At 46.3% G+C, this 19,082-nt stretch overlaps 1 long non-coding RNA gene across 1 annotated transcript in view; it reads left to right on the top strand.

The window, feature by feature from the left end:
* The window catches only part of LOC137522672 (uncharacterized), a 68,774-nt gene extending 51,775 nt beyond the window's left edge, over positions 1-16,999 (top strand). Inside the window, exon 3 of the long non-coding RNA XR_011022395.1 lies at positions 16,914-16,999. This is a non-coding gene — a long non-coding RNA (uncharacterized lncRNA). The remainder of the gene's footprint in view (positions 1-16,913) is intronic.
* The last annotated feature ends 2,083 nt before the right edge of the window (positions 17,000-19,082 follow it).

Below are 19,082 nucleotides of genomic sequence, written 5' to 3'. Positions count from 1 at the left end.
GTGCGGATAGCATGCTTTGTACCGCCATGTAGTCATAAATGTAATAAAGATAAGAGGTTCCATAAACAGGGACCGGCAACGGTAACCCAGCAGCAGCAGCAGCAGCACACGTGATGGAACAGGAGGAGGCGCAGGAGGAGAAGGCCACGCTTTGTGAGACACAACAACCCAGGCCTTGCATGAGGACAAAAAGCGTGCGGATAGCATGCTTTGTACCGCCATGTAGTCATAAATGTAATAAAGATAAGAGGTTCCATAAACAGGGACCGGCAACGGTAACCCAGCAGCAGCAGCAGCAGCAGCAGCACACGTGATGGAACAGGAGGAGGCGCAGGAGGAGAAGGCCACGCTTTGTGAGACACAACAACCCAGGCCTTGCATGAGGACAAAAAGCGTGCGGATAGCATGCTTTGTACCGCCATGTAGTCATAAATGTAATAAAGATAAGAGGTTCCATAAACAGGGACCGGCAACGGTAACCCAGCAGCAGCAGCAGCAGCAGCAGCACACGTGATGGAACAGGAGGAGGCGCAGGAGGAGAAGGCCACGCTTTGTGAGACACAACAACCCAGGCCTTGCATGAGGACAAAAAGCGTGCGGATATAGCAGCAATGCTTTTTGCCGCCATGCAGTCATAAATGTAATACAGATGAGAGGTTCAATAAACAGGGACCGGAAACGCTAAACCATCCCAGATGTTCATCGGTCATGTTACTTGGTTGGGGTCCAGGAGTGTTGCGTAGTCGTTTCCAATCCAGGATTGATTCATTTTAATTTGAGTCAGACGGTCTGCATTTTCTGTGGAGAGGCGGATACGCCGATCTGTGATGATGCCTCCGGCAGCACTGAAACAGCGTTCCGACATAACGCTGGCTGCCGGGCAAGCCAGCACCTCTATTGCGTACATTGCCAGTTCGTGCCAGGTGTCTAGCTTCATGCCCGGTTTCAGGTCCAGCGGTGCCAGCCACAAATCCGTCTGTTCCTTTATTCCCCTCCAAATTTCCTCCCCTGTGTGCTGCTTATCCCCAAGGCAGATCAGCTTCAGCAACGCTTGCTGACGCATGCCAACAGCTGTGCTGCACTGCTTCCACGATCCTACTGCTGCTGGTGCTGGGTTAGCGTTTCCGGATGAGGTACAGCTTTGAGATGCGTTGGAGGAGAAGGAGTCAGAGAGGTAGGTGCTGCTGTTGTTATCCAGTGGGAGGGACGGCGGTGCAGCTGTTTGCGGCGTGGGCAACACCCGCGCCGTAGCAGGTGAGGAATCACTGCCAGGCTCCACAAGGTTCACCCAGTGCGCGGTAAGGGAGATGTATCGACCCTGGCCGAACGCACTTGTCCAGGTGTCAGTGGTGAGGTGAACCTTGCAGGCAACGGCATTCTTCAAGCTTCGGGTTATTTAGCTGACCACGTGCTCATGCAACTCAGGCACTGCAGAGCGCGCAAAGTGGTAGCGGCTGGGAACCACGTAACGTGGGATGGCCACTGACATCATGCCCTTGAAGCTGTTTGTCTCCACCACTCGATATGGCAGCATTTCGCAGGCCAGAAGCTTGGCTATGCTGGCTGGCTGTTACTGCCACGGCCCGCGGGTCATTTGCTGGCAATTTCCTCTTGTGCTCAAACATCTCAGAGACAGACAACTCAACCGTAGCACTGCACACCGAAGGGCTGTTGGTTGTTGTGTTTGATGAACACTGGGAGACCTCAAGAGCACTAGTCCGGAAAGTGACAGTGTCAGCATCGTCTGATGTTTGTGAATGTTGTGAACCACGCAATGGCTGGGCTACTGCTGCTGCTGAGGCGGGTCTGGTGGTGAGTCTGGTGAACCCAAGGGAGGCAGTGTTGCTGGTGGTACGGTGGTACCCTGTCCTGCCGCGTTTGCCCACAGAGTGGGATGTTTGGATAGAATGTGGCGGCTCATGCTGGTGGTGGAGAGGTTGTTAATACTTTTCCCCCTGCTCAGGCGGGTCTTGCACACCTTGCAAATCGCCATGGTAACATCCTCAGTGCAGTCTTCAAAGAAAGCCCAGACTTTAACTGGCTGAGGACTCGGACCTCGTGCGTGATGTGCTGGTGCTGCTTAACCCACTGCTGGACGCTTGAGAGGTCATCCAAGTAATTATCTGGTCCTGTTCTTTTGGATCTGTGAGGGTTGTTGTCCTGGACAACATGGGCAGTATTGAGTGGGTTTTCTTGGGTGCTCCCCTGTGGCCTGTACGTGAACCGTCAGGGGAAACACCTCTTCCCTTGCCCCTCCCTCTTTCACCGGATTTCTTCCTCATTTCACTTAAAGTACACGCTGACTGGCAGCAGTACAGTGGCAGTACAGAAATGCTATACAGTGGTGGGTGAGCGGTGTACCACTATTGTCAGCAGTGACACAGAGCACAATGCTATACAGTGGCGGGTGAGCGGTGTACTACTGTTCCCAGCAGACACAGAGTGGAAGTAAACACAATGCTATATAGTGTGGCTGAGCCGTGTACACAGAGTGGCATTAAACACAATGCTATATAGTCTGCTATATAGTCACCCCGAACAGGGTGATGTTCTGCAGAACCCGAACAGTGGCAAACACTGTTCGCCCAACACTACTGGGAGGGATCGCAGATTTTAGTACCTAAACACACGATACAACATGTTTTCCGGGGTCGGACTCTGAGGCACATACAGATGGTCCCGATCATCATCCTCATCATACAACTCTTCTCCTGAGTCTGACCCACCCACCACCTCTGCCACCCCAACATCCCCAGACACAGACCCCTCATCGTCCTCAACATTAACTTGGGATGCTGGCCTGAGCCAGACCTCCTCCTCCACATCAGGCCCCATCATCTCCTCAATGGCAGCCCTCATTAATCGCTCTGGCGACGGACTGATGGACACAACGTTCTCCTCCGGGGAGGGCTGCTGCTGACCACTGGCTGCTGGGGTGGATGTTATAGCTTGCGTGGGGCGTTGGCTGTTGCTGTTGTTGGGAGTGCTGCTCACAGCGGAGGTCTCTGGGGAACTCATGTTGAGCTCATATAGTGGTTGACGGTGAGTGGAGTATTACTGATCCCAGCAATATACACACTGACTGGCAGAGTACGCAATGCTATATAGTGTGGCTGAGCGGTGTACACAGAGTGGCAGTAAACACAATGCTATATAGTCTGGCTGAGCGAGCGGTGTACTACTGTTCCCAGCAGAATCAGAGTGGCAGTAAACAATGGTATATAGTCTGGCTGAGCGGTGTACACAGAGTGTCAGTAAACAATGGTATATAGTCTGGCTGAGCGGTGTACACACAATGCTATATAGTCTGCTATATAGTGTCAGTTAACAATGGTATATAGTCTGGCTGAGCTAGCGGTGTACTACTGTTCCCAGCAGAATCAGAGTGGCAGTAAACAATGGTATATAGTCTGGCTGAGCGGTGTACACAGAGTGTCAGTAAACAATGGTATATAGTCTGGCTGAGCGGTGTACACACAATGCTATATAGTCTGCTATATAGTGTCAGTAAACAATGGTATATAGTCTGGCTGAGCGAGCGGTGTACTACTGTTCCCAGCAGAATCAGAGTGGCAGTAAACAATGGTATATAGTCTGGCTGAGCGGTGTACACAGAGTGTCAGTAAACAATGGTATATAGTCTGGCTGAGCGGTGTACACACAATGCTATATAGTCTGCTATATAGTGTCAGTAAACAATGGTATATAGTCTGGCTGAGCGAGCGGTGTACTACTGTTCCCAGCAGAATCAGAGTGGCAGTAAACAATGGTATATAGTCTGGCTGAGCGGTGTACACAGAGTGTCAGTAAACAATGGTATATAGTCTGGCTGAGCGGTGTACACACAATGCTATATAGTCTGCTATATAGTGTCAGTAAACAATGGTATATAGTCTGGCTGAGCGAGCGGTGTACTACTGTTCCCAGCAGAATCAGAGTGGCAGTAAACAATGGTATATAGTCTGGCTGAGCGGTGTACACAGAGTGTCAGTAAACAATGGTATATAGTCTGGCTGAGCGGTGTACACACAATGCTATATAGTCTGCTATATAGTGTCAGTAAACAATGGTATATAGTCTGGCTGAACGAGCGGTGTACTACTGTTCCCAGCAGACACAGAACAGTACACAGAATGCTATATAGTGTGGCTGAACGAGCGGTGTACCACTGTTCCCAGCAGACACAGAACAGTACACAGAATGCTATATAGTGTGGCTGAACGAGCGGTGTACCACTGTTCCCAGCAGACACAGAACAGTACACAGAATGCTATATAGTGTGGCTGAACGAGCGGTGTACTACTGTTCCCAGCAGACACAGAACAGTACACAGAATGCTATATAGTGTGGCTGAACGAGCGGTGTACCACTGTTCCCAGCAGACACAGAACAGTACACAGAATGCTATATAGTGTGGCTGAACGAGCGGTGTACCACTGTTCCCAGCAGACACAGAACAGTACACAGAATGCTATATAGTGTGGCTGAACGAGCGGTGTACTACTGTTCCCAGCAGACACAGAACAGTACACAGAATGCTATATAGTGTGGCTGAACGAGCGGTGTACTACTGTTCCCAGCAGACACAGAACAGTACACAGAATGCTATATAGTGTGGCTGAACGAGCGGTGTACTACTGTTCCCAGCAGACACAGAACAGTACACAGAATGCTATATAGTGTGGCTGAACGAGCGGTGTACCACTGTTCCCAGCAGACACAGAACAGTACACAGAATGCTATATAGTGTGGCTGAACGAGCGGTGTACTACTGTTCCCAGCAGACACAGAACAGTACACAGAATGCTATATAGTGTGGCTGAACGAGCGGTGTACTACTGTTCCCAGCAGACACAGAACAGTACACAGAATGCTATATAGTGTGGCTGAACGAGCGGTGTACTACTGTTCCCAGCAGCGACACACAATGACTGGGGGGGACCCTGGCTAGCGTGGCTGGAGCGCGAACTACCCTGCCTGCCTACCCAAAGCTAAACCCACAGACAAATGGCGGAGATATGACGTGGTTCGGGTATTTATTTACCCGAACCACGTGACAGTTCGGCCAATCAGAGCGCGTTCGGGTCCGAACCACGTGACCCGTTCGGCCAATCACAGCGCTAGCCGAACGTTCGGGGAACGTTCGGCCATGCGCTCTTAGTTCGGCCATATGGCCGAACGGTTTGGCCGAGCACCGTCAGGTGTTCGGCCGAACTCGAACATCACCCGAACAGGGTGATGTTCTGCAGAACCCGAACAGTGGCGAACACTGTTCGCCCAACACTAATACTGTATATAGTTGGGAGTAGGCTTTTTTTTATACAAGGAAAATGCACAAAACCTTGAAGTCCTTTTGGATGTGATCCACCTCACTTCAACAGACTTTTATATAAGTAAAAATAGACCAATATATAAAAATTACAAAATTATAGAATCTTGCAAGGTCTTTTGGTACTAAAAATTATCAACAACTTTATTGGCACAGATACAAAAAATCATTAAAACCGGTCTCTGTAAGAAGCTCCTTGTTCATATGAATTATCATCCGATACAGGGATATCAAGGTTGGTAGTGAAGTAAGCTTTATGTATTAACAAAATTTGACAATGACACGCTTGTTTCGGGCATATAGAGCCCTTCTTCAGGCCACTGTACAAAACACTTTGTACAAGAAAAGCAAAATATAACAAAAAAACATTAAAAACCATCAACATGGCAAGTACCGTGTACCGACACCATACAGAGAATCCTGTGAAACAGGTAAAAGAAGATAATGAGTATCCAGCCGAAGATCCGAGACATCATAAAGGGTGTGCAATATAGATACGTGTTGACACAGATGTATATATCAGTAGTGTGCCGTTGGCAAGTACATATCTGCCGTTGGCTACACCATACACCTGAAGAAAGAAGGTGATAAAGAAGAAAAACTGAGAAGAAGCAGGAGCAATACTGTGATGGAAGGCTATACAGGCAGCAATGATCACATAGGACCTGTGAACATTGGTCCAATCATGGCTACCAGTTGAAATTAAATGCCCAACAGTGCAATGCCAATAGAGTAAAGGACAAAACAGTTTAGCATAAACAAACCTCTATACACTATTGGCACTACATGGCAGGAACAATGGAGAAAGAAACAGACATCTGACCAACCAGATGTATCCACACCTGGCAGGGAATAATTGACACCATGAGATAAGCACTGCAACGCATCAAAACCCACAATGTTGACAAATATGAACAAACAACCACTTGTCCAGTATATGAATGGGCCATGGCATTACAGAAAGAGTTATGCTGAAAAAAAGGGGGGGGGCCAATGAGGCACTAAACCCACACCATAAATATACAATCACACCACTGTATATTGTTTGGAGAAACTGAGAGCCCAATATAGTGTAGTATGTTAAGCATAAATAAAGTAAAGATAATCAGTGAGAAAAGTATACTCACAAATGTGGGTTACCACACAGGCAACCACTGTATAGGCAGGTAGAGATGTCGCGAACCTCCAATTTTTCTTTTGCGGAAGGTTCGGGTAGCGCGAACTTTCGCGAACCGCAATAGACTTCAATGGGGAGGCGAACTTAAAAATGTAGAAAATTTTCTGCTGACTAGAAAAATTATAGAAAAGATGTTTCAAGGGGTCTAATACCTGGAGGAAGACATGGTTGACTGAAATACACATCAAAAGTCCCAGAAAAAAATCTGCATTTGACACAGCATTATAATAAAATTATAGAGCGGTAGGCCTGGGTTCTATTCCTGGCCAATGTGAGTTGGCTTTTGACATACTACAAATCCTTAAGCAAGCTCATTTTCTCTTGGATATAGCATAATGTTACATGCTAGGCTGGCTTCAGCATGTAGTGTTGGTGGTGGTATAATGGTATACTGTCCTGCACGCCACTAGCTGTCATCCGCAGTGCCAAATTGGGTCCATTCCCATTGGTGAATTCCAGCGTTTAAGGAGGAACTGTGGCTCAGATGAAACCTTTGCTAAAGAATCAAAAGAGATGTATCTCCGTTTTAGAGAGAGAGGTTACCCTCATAGGATTTTAAAGAAGGCTCTTAGGAGAGCATGGGCACTGGAGAGAAGACACCTGCTCCACAGTAGGCGAGAGAGAGGTTCTGAGTGCAGGGACCCTCGGAGGGAGTCAGTCCTTAGGATTCCCACCCCCTATGGCAGCCACTGGAAGTCCTTGAAAGAAATTTTGACTAGACATTGGCCGGTTTTGACAGCCTCAGAGGAGATAAAGGCCTTAGTTGGCGACTATCCTCATTTGGCTGCCAAGAGAGCCATGTCTTTAAGGAACCATCTGGTTCGGAGCGAATTTAAAAGAAGTACCACTGTTACGTGGCTCGATAAGGCTACCCCCAGTGGTATGTATCGGTGTGGTGGTTGTCAGGTATGCCCTCTGGTGGACCGTACTGCGACATTTGTCGACTCCCTTGGTCAGAGAACCTACCGGATCGAATCCTTCATTAATTGCGCTACTGAGGGGGTTGTGTATATGCTCACTTGTCCCTGTAACATGCATTATATAGGGAAAACGACACGTCCCTTGCGGGCGAGGATTGGTGAGCATATGCGTAATGCAAGAGCAGAGGAATACACAACTCCCCTCGCGCAACATTATAAGGATTTTCATGGGGGCGATCTTGTGGGTTCGAAGGTCAAGGGGATCTACAAACTCAGTATTTCCTCTCGCAGAGGAGACTTTGACAGGATCCTTAAGCAGAGGGAGTGCGGTTGGATCTTTAAGCTTCATACTTTGGCTCCATTTGGGCATAACGTAGATTTTGGGCTGCAATGCTTTTTGTGAGACCCTCTTCATTCAGTCACCTGCACTCACCTCGACCTTGTTCCTGTCTTTGTCTCGTTAGATAATTCAACATGAGGGAAGTGTTCCCTCTGTTGCGTGAGAACTGTCACTAGATTTTGCTTAATTGTTCCCAATCAGCCTTTTTAGTCACAACCCTGTGAGTGGCTGGGGATGGATCTTGCTCTCTCTGTGGTGGGACTCTGCTATTAATGTGCGTGGGCACTGCTCAACAAGCATGGCACAGTTATGCCTAAATTTTTGCCATTTTTTGTTATTTCTGCCAATACCTTTTTATTATTATTAATTTTTCATTACTATTTCTTGTTTTGGTTTTCCATTCCCTTGCTGTGGTGGCTGCCGCTTTGCACCTACTGTTTCAGCATGAATTGGACCTACTCCGCCTTGTAGGCGGACTGTTTGAGTCAAGGTATAAAATGCATCCTGTAGCCATGATGTAATCACACCCTGAGGAAGCGCGCATGCGCGAAACCGGTCGGTGGGCGGAGCTTGAGGACCCACTACTCATCTCATCTCACGTGAACTTACGTGTAAGCTGATACACGGAAGTGTCTGCGCGGAAGGACACCTATACCCGCAGGACTTTCATCTCTATGGCGGGCTGGCGTCCTATAATCAGCGCGACCTCGGACACACACAAGCCATCACTATCCACGGAATGGAGTGCTACTGAGGAGGACCCGGGCAGAATCAGGAACTGTGAGTGCTTATTGGGCTGCATGACGGGCAACTTTGGCGAATCTTGTATCTATGAGAACTTTCTATGCCATTAGGCCATACATCTGCAGCCTTGCTAACGCATACTTGCTTGCCTCGCACCTGTCGCCCTTTCCTCTGCCAGCTATACGCTACATATCTTGTCTGCTTTGCATTATCCGGGAGTCTGCGAGTGGGACTCGTCTCCAGTTCAGTTTATTAAGTGTCCACATTGTGACAGGACGTCTGGTGGCATCTTGGACTGCATTTAAGCACCTTTCCGTGATTGAGAGTGACACGCTGTGTGGGCCCACAGCTACACTTATTTGATTCGTTACTACCACTTGAATTATTGGGTCCTCGCTCCTTGAATTTGTGGGTTTTATTGGTGGGTGGGTGGGAGGGTTTGTTATTTCTGTCTGACATTCAGTTACCGATTTTTATCCCTTTTGATATAACAAAGTGAAGATTTTTGTACCAATTACATGCTTTTCTAGCTTTGGTCTTGTCTCGCTTTGTGCACTATCCTCCATTTTTAGTTGTTGTGGTATAATGGTTAGGATAGCAGCCTACCAAGCAGGCCTGGGTTCAATTCCCGGCAAGGTATGTAAGCTGGCTCTTGAAATCATACAATTCCCTGGAAAACAAGACCCTCTCCCCTCCAGGAGGAGGGAGTGAGGGAGTAATAACAATCAGCTAGGAACGAGCCTAACCAAGCTTTCCCTAGCAGAGTCTGTCAGCAGCTGTCCCTTAACTAATTACTGTAGGCAGCCGAGTGAGAAAAACGACAGGAGAACCTTGCCTTTTATAAGGGGGGGTGGGGCTCCAGGAGTGAGTGTAGTCTGATTGGCGACAATGTGCCTGCTGACTGTGATGTAGAGGGTCAAAGTTGTGCTCAATGGAGTATTATAGGGGCGAATCGAAGTTTCACAAAAGTTCGCCTTCGCCGGCGAACGCAAACCACCTAAAGTTTGCCTGGAACCGTTTGCGGGCGAACCGTTCGGGCCATCTCTATAGGCAGGTGAGGAGATTAGACCTGTCCTCACTCAGGGTTAAGAAGTCGCTCTCTGTAGATCAGAAAAGGGGTAGATCACCCCTCCACCAGGGGTGGACACGGTACGGCAGTAGGAAAACAGAGGCGCCAGCAGGATAAAAGTGGATAAAACCTTTAAAATTTGCTTGGAGGAAGCGGTGGACTTACCTCCATAAAGCAGACATGAAAGACTGTCTGAATAGTAGAAATTACATTTATTATATAGTACCCCAAAAGTGCAACGCGTTTCGCAGTCCCCGCCCGCCTCATCAGGCAATAAAAGGGGGGACAAACTGTAGACAAGAGACAGTACATTATGCTATAGTGAATTCTGCAGTTACAACTTGCATATCAAGAAATTGCATATAATAAAACATACAGTTTGAAAAATTCGCTATGTGAGGATGGTATAAAGAGTTGGATGTACAAGTAAACAATAGGGGGTAGGGGCTAAGGTGCTCGTGCTAGTACTGGTCTATGGGATGTTGTTTATATAGATTTGCATTGAGTGGTGCTGGTAATGGACATAGGATTTTTGGCAGTAAAGTGTCATGTAGTGGGTAGTAAGGCATTAAAAAGTGAACAGGGGATAAAAGATACAAGGTACAACTTGCAAATATAGTAGCATAAAGAACTCACCAGAATTTCAGCAATAGCAGGTGTAGCGCCTCAGTAAAGTGTTGAGTACGCTCACCTCTTTAAATATACAGGTACTGGCTAATGGGGCCAATCAGATAAGTGGGAGGTGTTAGGTGGGTGGGGTTAGGGTGAACGTGCGAGCTGAGGTCACGCTTGAGGTCACGTCGACCCCAGAAACCAGCCTGCCCTCACTGAGCTCGCTCTTCACCGCACGGGCCGCGAGCATTTTGAGGGATGTTGTGGAACAGTTTGAGGAGGAGATGATGGGGGCATGCAAGGAGGAGGAGTATGAGGTGGAGGAGTTTGTTGTTGGCGCACAACAACCAAAATTTCATGAGGAGGAGGAGGGGCCTGATGTAGGGGATGTTGGGGCAGAGGAGTTGGTTGAGGGCTCAGAGGAAATGTTTGGGGATAATGATGATGATGATGAGGTGGGAGACTGTCCCTATGTGCCACCACCACAGTTGGGTGAAGGCAGCTCGTCATCGGAGGAGGAGGCGTATCTGGCACAGAGGCACGGCAGCAGCATGGTGGCCAGCAGAGGGGGTGGAAGGCATGAGCTACAGCCTGCTGCTTCAGCCGCTACCACTACCCACACCAAAGCTCCTCCAAGCAAAGGGAAAAAAATACAGCCCTCCAAAGGCAAAAAATCTCCCCAGCCCTCAAGCTTGAAGGGCAAGTTGAAATCCCCAGTCTGGCGGTACTTCACTGTGTGCATTGACGACAAGACCCGTGCCATTTGTCACAGTTGCGGTGCCAGCCTGAGCAGAGGTCGCGATCTGAACAAGTTGAGTACCTCGTGCCTGCAGACCCACTTGGAGACCAAACATTTTCAGGACTACAGTGAGTTTCTGAAGCTGAAAGTACCGTGGCGCAGGCAGTGGTCAGAGCCAGACAGCCACTGCACTGACTTCAGCAGCAGCAGCATCCCACCCTCCTGCTCATCCAGCATCAGCAGCAGGAGCACAGGAACTCACTGCTCCCCCTCTCCGGGCAGCCAGTCCTCAGTGGCCTCATCTGCTCCCTCCACAGTCGCCTCCTCATCCTCCCTTGTGGGCAAACTCTGCCAGACCCTGCTCTGCGAGTCCTTTCCCGGTGTGACCAAGGTTCTGCCTCCCACCAACAGGCACATCTGGGTGCTGAACGGGTTGCTTGCCCGGGCCATGTGATCCCAGCTCCTACCATACTCCTTTGTGCAGGAGGGGAGTGACATGAGAATGCTCCTACAATATGGGATCCCGGAGTGGCAAATCCCTAGCTGCCACTATTTCTCCCGCACGGCAATCCCAGCACTTCACCACTTTGCTATGGCGAATGTGGGCCGCCATAGCAGCAGCTCCCGCCACCAAGTGACCCTGCCTCAACAGCAGCGTGAAGGCCCGCCATTGCGCTGCTGGAGATGAGAAGCCTGGGGAAGAACAGTTTGATGGCAGCCAATGTGCTCCGCTACCTGAGGGAGCAGGAGAAGACGTGGCTGACCCCAGAGGCCTCAGAGTTGTATTGGTGGTGTCCGACAAATCGGCCAACCTGCTGGCTGCCATCAACAGGGGACACTTGACCCACGTCCCCTGCTTGGCCCACGTCCTGAACCTGGTGGTGCAGAAGTTCCTGCGCTCCTACCAGGGGATGGACAATCTGTTGGAAGCGGCTCGGAAAATTGTGCGCAGTTTCCGCCACTCAGCTGCTGCGCAGCAAACCTGTCCGGCATGCAGCAGCGCGAGGGCCTGCCACGACACCGCCTTGTCATCTATGTGCCAACTCGCTGGAATTCCACCCTGGCGATGTTGGATCGGCTGGTTGAGCAGAAGAGGGCTGTCAACCACCACATCATTGAGGACACTCTCGCCGGCACCACCAAACTCCAGCTCCTCTCCAACGCACAGTGGGGGAAGATGCAGCAGGTCTGCTTGATGTTAGCTCCCTTCCTGCAAGGAACCAACCTGGTCAGCGAGGAATGGGCATCCCTCTGCCAGTGGGTGCCCATTGTTTGTGTGCTGGACAGGGCCCTGGGTGATCTACTGGATGTGGGAGAGGAGGCCCTGATCCAGCTGGAACAGCAGCCACCTGCACAGTCCACTTCTGTGCAGGATTTTGAGTTGTTGGAGGAGGAGGAGGTCCTGGACATTGCTGTTGAGGGGGAACGCTGCTGCAGTGGTGCGAGGGTGGAGAGAGGAGAAAGAGGCTCAGGGGCCAGAGGAGGAGGTCAGAAAACTTGAGGCCACTGACCCTGATGTCTCTGCTGGATGGACCACCCTGTTCCCCATGGCAGCGCACATGCTGCAGTGCCTGCGCACAGACCCCAGGGTGAAGCAGATGCAAGCTTGGGAGGACGCCTGCATCAGCATGATCCTGGACCCATGGCTGAAGGGGAAGGTGGATCAGTTCCTGCCTGCTGGAGACACTGAGCAGCGAACAAGGGAGTTGCAGCAGATCCTTGTTCGGCAATTGGAGGAAGCCTTCCCCCAGCCTTCCACCCCCTCTGTACCTGTCCAGCCAGCACAGCAGTCAGTGTCTGCAGCCAGCAGCAGCAGCATCAGGCACCCAAGAGACCTGCTGTCCTTGACAAAGGCACTCTACACGACGGTAGAACAGCCGAGAGAGGAGGTGCGTGCAGAAGCATCCTCCTCTCAAAGTCACAGTTAGCACCTGATCCGGATGGTGACCGACTACATGGGGTCCTTCAGTGGGCTTGACACCGGCGAGGAGCCTGTGGATCCCTTGGAGTACTGGGTCAAGCGCTTGCAGATCTGGAGTGAGCTGGCGCAGTACGCCCTGGAAGTCCTGTCTTGCCCCCCTTTCAGCGTGCTGTCCGAGAGGTGCTTCAGTGCGGCCAGTGGCGTGGTCATGGAGTAGCGCTCTCGTCTGTCCCCAGAGTCCATGGACAGACTCACATTTTTGTAGATCAACCAGGCCTGGTTTGAAGGCATGTTCCAGGCACCTGCTGTCGGCGAAAGGGGGACATGAGGTGCCTGGGAATTATTTTTTTACAACATCAACCTTCAGTCCCCTGCTAATTTGGCCTGGTTTTTCTGTAGGTGCAGTGGTACCACCGCTAGGTACCATGGCCCGTTACATTGCCTGCTGTCACACGTTACTCCTCCTCCTCCTGCTGCTGTATTTAACCTCCTGCTGTCTGTGTTCTCACCAGCAGGGTCCAAAGAATTATGCTCTGCTGCCATGCGCCACTAGCTATTACGCCACTACAAGAGCTACATTTTGTTGTAAAAAAATATATATATATTTCTGAGGTGTCTGGGTTGAAAACTGTGCTGTCCCAGTTGTGTATTGGACACAATGTGGGCCTCACGACTGCTGTACAACAGTTGAGTTCTGTAAGGGAAAAAACATTAAGTTGGGTACAAGAGGAAGAATATGAACACACACACACAAAAAAGATGGTGGTGAAGAAGAAGAATAATAAGAATAACCAGGTGAAGAAGAAGAAGAAGAATAACCAGGTGAAGAAGAAAAAGAAGAAGAAGTAGAAGAATAACCAGGTGAAGAAGAAGAAGAAGAACCAGGTGAAGAAGAAGAAGAAGAAGAAGAACCAGGTGAAGAAGAAGAAGAACCAGGTGAAGAAGAAGAAGAAGAAGAAGAAGAACCAGAAGAAGAAGAAGAAGACGAAGAAAAAGATCCAGGTGAAGAAGAACCAGATGATGATGAAAAAGAAGAAGATGAAGAAGAACCAGGTGAAGAAGATGAAAAACCAAGTCAGGATGAACCAGAAGAAGAAGAAGATGATGATGGTGATGAAAGAAGATGGTAAAACAGAAAAAGAAGACGGTGAAGAAAAAGATGGAGAGAAGAAAAAGAAGAAGGTAAAGACGGTGAAGAAGAATAAACAAGAAATGCAGGAAAAACGTTTTCCTTCATTTTTTTTTTAATTACACCTATTCAATTGTGATTTCCCTTTAAAAAAAATGTTGTAAGGCCATCCGAATTCGTGATCACGACTATTACCCGAATTCAATTACCAATCACTACTCGAATTCGAATTCTATGGTCGTGATCACGGCCGAATCCGAATTTGACCTGGACCCGACTTCGAATGTACTCGAATCGAATTTGGGTACATTCGAGCATTTCTGGTTGTAAGCTTTGTATTTCCTCGCTTACAATCCGTCTGACAATCATAAATTGAGACTTAGGGAGTGACTCACGCAAACTTTTAAGATGAAGGCTCCTAAAGTCAAGTAATGTGTTGCGGTCCGTGGGCTTGGTATAGAGCTCGAAGGATAGGAGTCGTCCTGTTTTACAGACATATACATCCAAGAATGCAATTTTATGCATTTCGATAGATGTGGATGCCTGCTGCAACTGAAGCTCTTGCTTCTTCTCAGTTCACCACTGATATATATATATATATATATATATATATATATATATATATATATATATCTGCGTCAACACGTATCTATATTGCACACCCTTTATGATTTCTCTGATCTTCGGCTGGATACTCATTATCTTCTTTTATCTGTTTCACAGGATTCTCTGTATGGTGTCGGTACACGGTACTTGCCATGTTGATGGTTTTTAATGGTTTTTTGTTATATTTTACTTTTCTTGTAAAAAGTGCTTTGTACAGTGGCCTGAAGAAGGGCTCTATACGTCCGAAACGAGCGTCTCATTGCCATATTTTGTTAATACATAAAGCTTACTTCACTACCAACCTTGATATCCCTGTATCAGATGATTATTCATATGAACAAGGAGCTTCTTACAGAGACCTGTATCAGTGCCAATAATGTTGTTGATAATTTTTTGTACCAAAAGACCTTGCAATATTCTATAATTTTGTACTTTTAATATATTGGTCCTTTTTACTTATATATAAATGATCTCTTTGGCTGCAGTAGTGTCTGAATCATGGGTCTCAGTGGCATAGCAATAGGGGGTGAAGAGGTTGCAACCGCATCGGGCCCTTGGGCCAGAGTGCCCACCTTCAACCACAGTATTTGCTCAGCTGATAATATTCACTTCTATAGATACTTTGAATAGTAGTGATCAATAACAAACTGTTTCCCATCCTCTTCTTGTACCTCTGACATTGTGGTTGTCCTTGATTGGTTTTGGTGCGCCGTATCAATTGTTATGTATAGAGTTCTTGGAGGGGGGGGGCAATGTAAAACTTGCTCTGGGACCCACAGCTTCTTAGCTATGCCACTGATGGGGCTAATACAGTCAGACTTCAGTCAGAGACATCTGATCTGCATGCCTGATGCCTGTTCAGGGTCTATGGCTAAAAGTATTAGAGGCAGATGATCAGCAGGATATTTGATTTTTATAAGGAAATAATTATGTAAGCTTCCATATTCCTCTCACTTCAGGTGTGCTTTAAGAGAATATAAAGAAGTCAAGCAAGCTGCAAATTTTATTAAATCCCACAAAATTTAGAGTTAGCCTAATAATACATTATCCATGTGTTCATGTGACCATTTATCCATCTATCTTTCCTTCTATCCATCCTGTTGTACAATTGTAATAATAATAGTTGTTATTCTCCATCATTTTCCTTAGTGTCATTCATAACAACATATAAACATGGGTACATGTATACATTGTATAAAAACATACATACATGATTGACAAATTTCATACAGTTGTGCTAAAACGATAGCAAATAGAAACTGGAGGTGGGCCAGCCTTTACAAGTTTAGACTCTGCTACCTATCTATATCCACTCCCCTCCCTCTTGCCAACCAATGAATATCTATCTATCTATCGCCCTGATTCACCATGCAAGGCAGGCAGCACACAACACTTTTACCTTTACTAATGCCAGGAGAGCGCCATTCATTAACCCATTAGTGTTATGTCAATGATGTCATGTGTTGGCATGTGCATTACTATGGGTAACACCTGGCATAATCTATCTATCTAATCTATCTATCTATCTATCTATCTATCTATCTATCTATCTATCTATCTATCTATCGCCCTGATTCACCATGCAAGGCAGGCAGCACACAACACTTTTACCTTTACTAATGCCAGGGGAGTGCCATTCATTAACCCATTAGTGTTATGTCAATGATGTCATGTGTTGGCATGTGCATTACTATGGGTAACACCTGGCATAATCTATCTATCTATCTATCTATCTATCTATCTATCTATCTATCTATCTATCCATCCATCTTGACATAAGAACTGACAGCTGGACCAGGCTTGTTTTCTCTGTGAAATTTCCCGTTTATTCTATATGAAAACATTCCTGGGTTATCTAATGCAAATTTGGCCTGCTAAGTATTTCAGACTAGCGCGTCCTGAAATGAGAGCGGCGGTATTTACAATACCAGAATGTTTCTGAAAAGCTGAGCAGAATAAAAGCCTGAGCAAGCTGTGGAGAGGAATTTCTGGCTTTGCATGAAAAGGTTTAATCTTGGAATGTTTCAGAAGTTATCTTAATAATGCTGCCATAATAATGCAGGATTTGCATTTGAAATGACGCTTGCACCATTTGATTAGAAATATCCAGAACTCAGAATGCTACATAAAAAAAGTAAAATAAGCATTCGTGCTCCGCACTTAATGCCAGTGCAGAATTTTACCTTTGGGAAAGAGAAGTTACATTTGTGCACGTTTTATTGGTGACACTGATTGCATGACAAACAAAATTTATCTACGATATATATTGCAAAGTACTTTTCACTGTAGATTTTGAAAATAACTGTTTTTTTTATTTTATTTTACAGCAATAAAACTGTCAGAGCTGTTGAGATGGACTATGGAATAAAATTGTTCTGTTTTATGGACTGTTATGTATTTTGTAAGAGTAAATAGGTATTTTTCAAAACTTGCAAAGTGCTTTCTCTATTGATATTGGCCACATAATATAACTCCGGTGTAATTAATGTCAGAAAACAGCAACTCTTTCTGCAAACATTATGGTGTCATTTGCAAACTAGCAACTTTTGAATAACAACATATAGAATTACACTTCAGTGGGAATGACAATAATTTTACCAGCAAAAAGTGTGCCAAGTTCTTACTAAAACACGTGTCTCAGGAAACATTGCTCGAATGGAAATATCAATGTTCAACTTCCTCCTAAAGTTATTGACGTTACCATGACCATTTCAAGCTTGCCACCCAATCAGCACCTTTTAAACACCTGGAAGCTGTCAATTATAAGTTAAATAAACACAATCCCTTTGATTGGTCACTGTGCGTTACTGGAGCACATGCACATTTACAGGTTCAGTAAAGCACACTTTTTATATATTGCATGCATTGCATGCTGTGACTTTTCCCCTCCATTGTGTTGCAAGTTCCTTGGCAAACTAAGCAAATTTTGAAGCTTTTTTATTTAGGTACTAGCTGAAGTCCCAGCATTGTATTTGGTTCTTGGTGGGTCCGGTCACTTTTTCTAACCTTGACACACAGTCACTCAATGACCAAGTTTGTGAGCTTTGAGGTCCTTGGCATCAATAATGTGAGAATAGAAGCAGTTTAAAGAACAACTGTAATGAGAGGGAAATGCAGGCTACAATATTTAATTCCTTTTCCTTTTAAACAATACCAGTTGCTGGTATGTTGTTACATATGTGTTATGTTGTTTGGATATATATTATTCAGACTAGAGTACATTTTTATTGAGTTGTCTCATAGTCCCTTTTCTATAATTTGCCTCTATTGAAAAGTCCATTATTCTCAGGGCTAACATCGTACTCTTGTTCTACATTATCAAACCAAAGTGCATTTACAGGTCGTACCCCTTTGCTATCTCTTGCTCTAAGTTATCTGACATTTGGTAAGTTTTACTATAAACTATCATTGTCTTTGGTGGATTCTTTGACCACTGCACTAACCACATAAATCAACTAGAAATGTATGTTTGACCCCAACCAATCGTAGAGGCCCTATTAGTGGTTGGGCTAAATTATAAATTATAAATGTGTAATACCACTTTAGTATGAGCGAGAAATTGGACTAATTTTTACAATATGATCTAATGGTGCTTTGAGTCCGCCAGGAGAAAAGCATGATATAAATGTTATTTGTCTGGTCTAATTTTTCTTTTGGATTGAGCATAAATGGTACATGCTAGGCTAGTTTCAGCTAGTAGTGTTGGTGGTATAATGGATATGTTAGTTACTTACCATACACTGAGCCCTGGGTTCAATCCCCAGCCACGGTATGTAAGCTGGCTTTTGAAATACTGGAATTCCCTGGCAGATGAGATTAGACACCTTGAAACATGTCTTCAAACATTTTTCTAGCCAGAAGAAAGTTTTGTAAATTTTGAAGTTCGCCTCCCTGTTGAAGTGTATTGTGGTTCGCGAATTTTTTCGCGAACTGAACTTTCCGTGGAGGTTCGCCAACAGGGTTCGCGAACCAAAAATTGGAGGTTCGCCACATGAAATCATCTGCCTCTAATACTCTTAGCCACAGAGCCTGAACAAGCATATGCATATTAGGTGTTTCTGACATTGTCAGATCTGACAAGATTATCTGCATGCTTGTTTCTGGTGTGATTCAGACATTACTACAGCCAAATAGACCAGTAGTGCTACCAGACTTGTATTGTTTAAAAGAAAAAAAATAGCATCCTCCATATCCCTCTCGTTACAGCTGTCCTTGAATTTTTCCTAAATCAAGCAAACAAATCTGATTGGCTGTTTGTGGCTCTGCTCCCTTTTCTGTTTTTAAACCCCAGTCAACCAATGACCACCTGTAGCAGGATGGAGCTCTCAGCTATTAACAGTGTAAGAATGACAGCAATTTAAATATTCCCCTTATAAACCAATAGGTAAACTGTGATTGGCTGTTATAGCCTACACGCACTTCCCTGAATATTGACCCCAGTCAATCAGTGACCAACTGTGCTAAGTTTGAGAACCTTGCAATTAACAGTCTAAGAA

Source organism: Hyperolius riggenbachi, chromosome 6, assembly GCF_040937935.1.
Source record: "Hyperolius riggenbachi isolate aHypRig1 chromosome 6, aHypRig1.pri, whole genome shotgun sequence".
Taxonomy (NCBI): domain Eukaryota; kingdom Metazoa; phylum Chordata; class Amphibia; order Anura; family Hyperoliidae; genus Hyperolius; species Hyperolius riggenbachi.
This window is presented reverse-complemented; position numbering and strand designations above follow the sequence as displayed.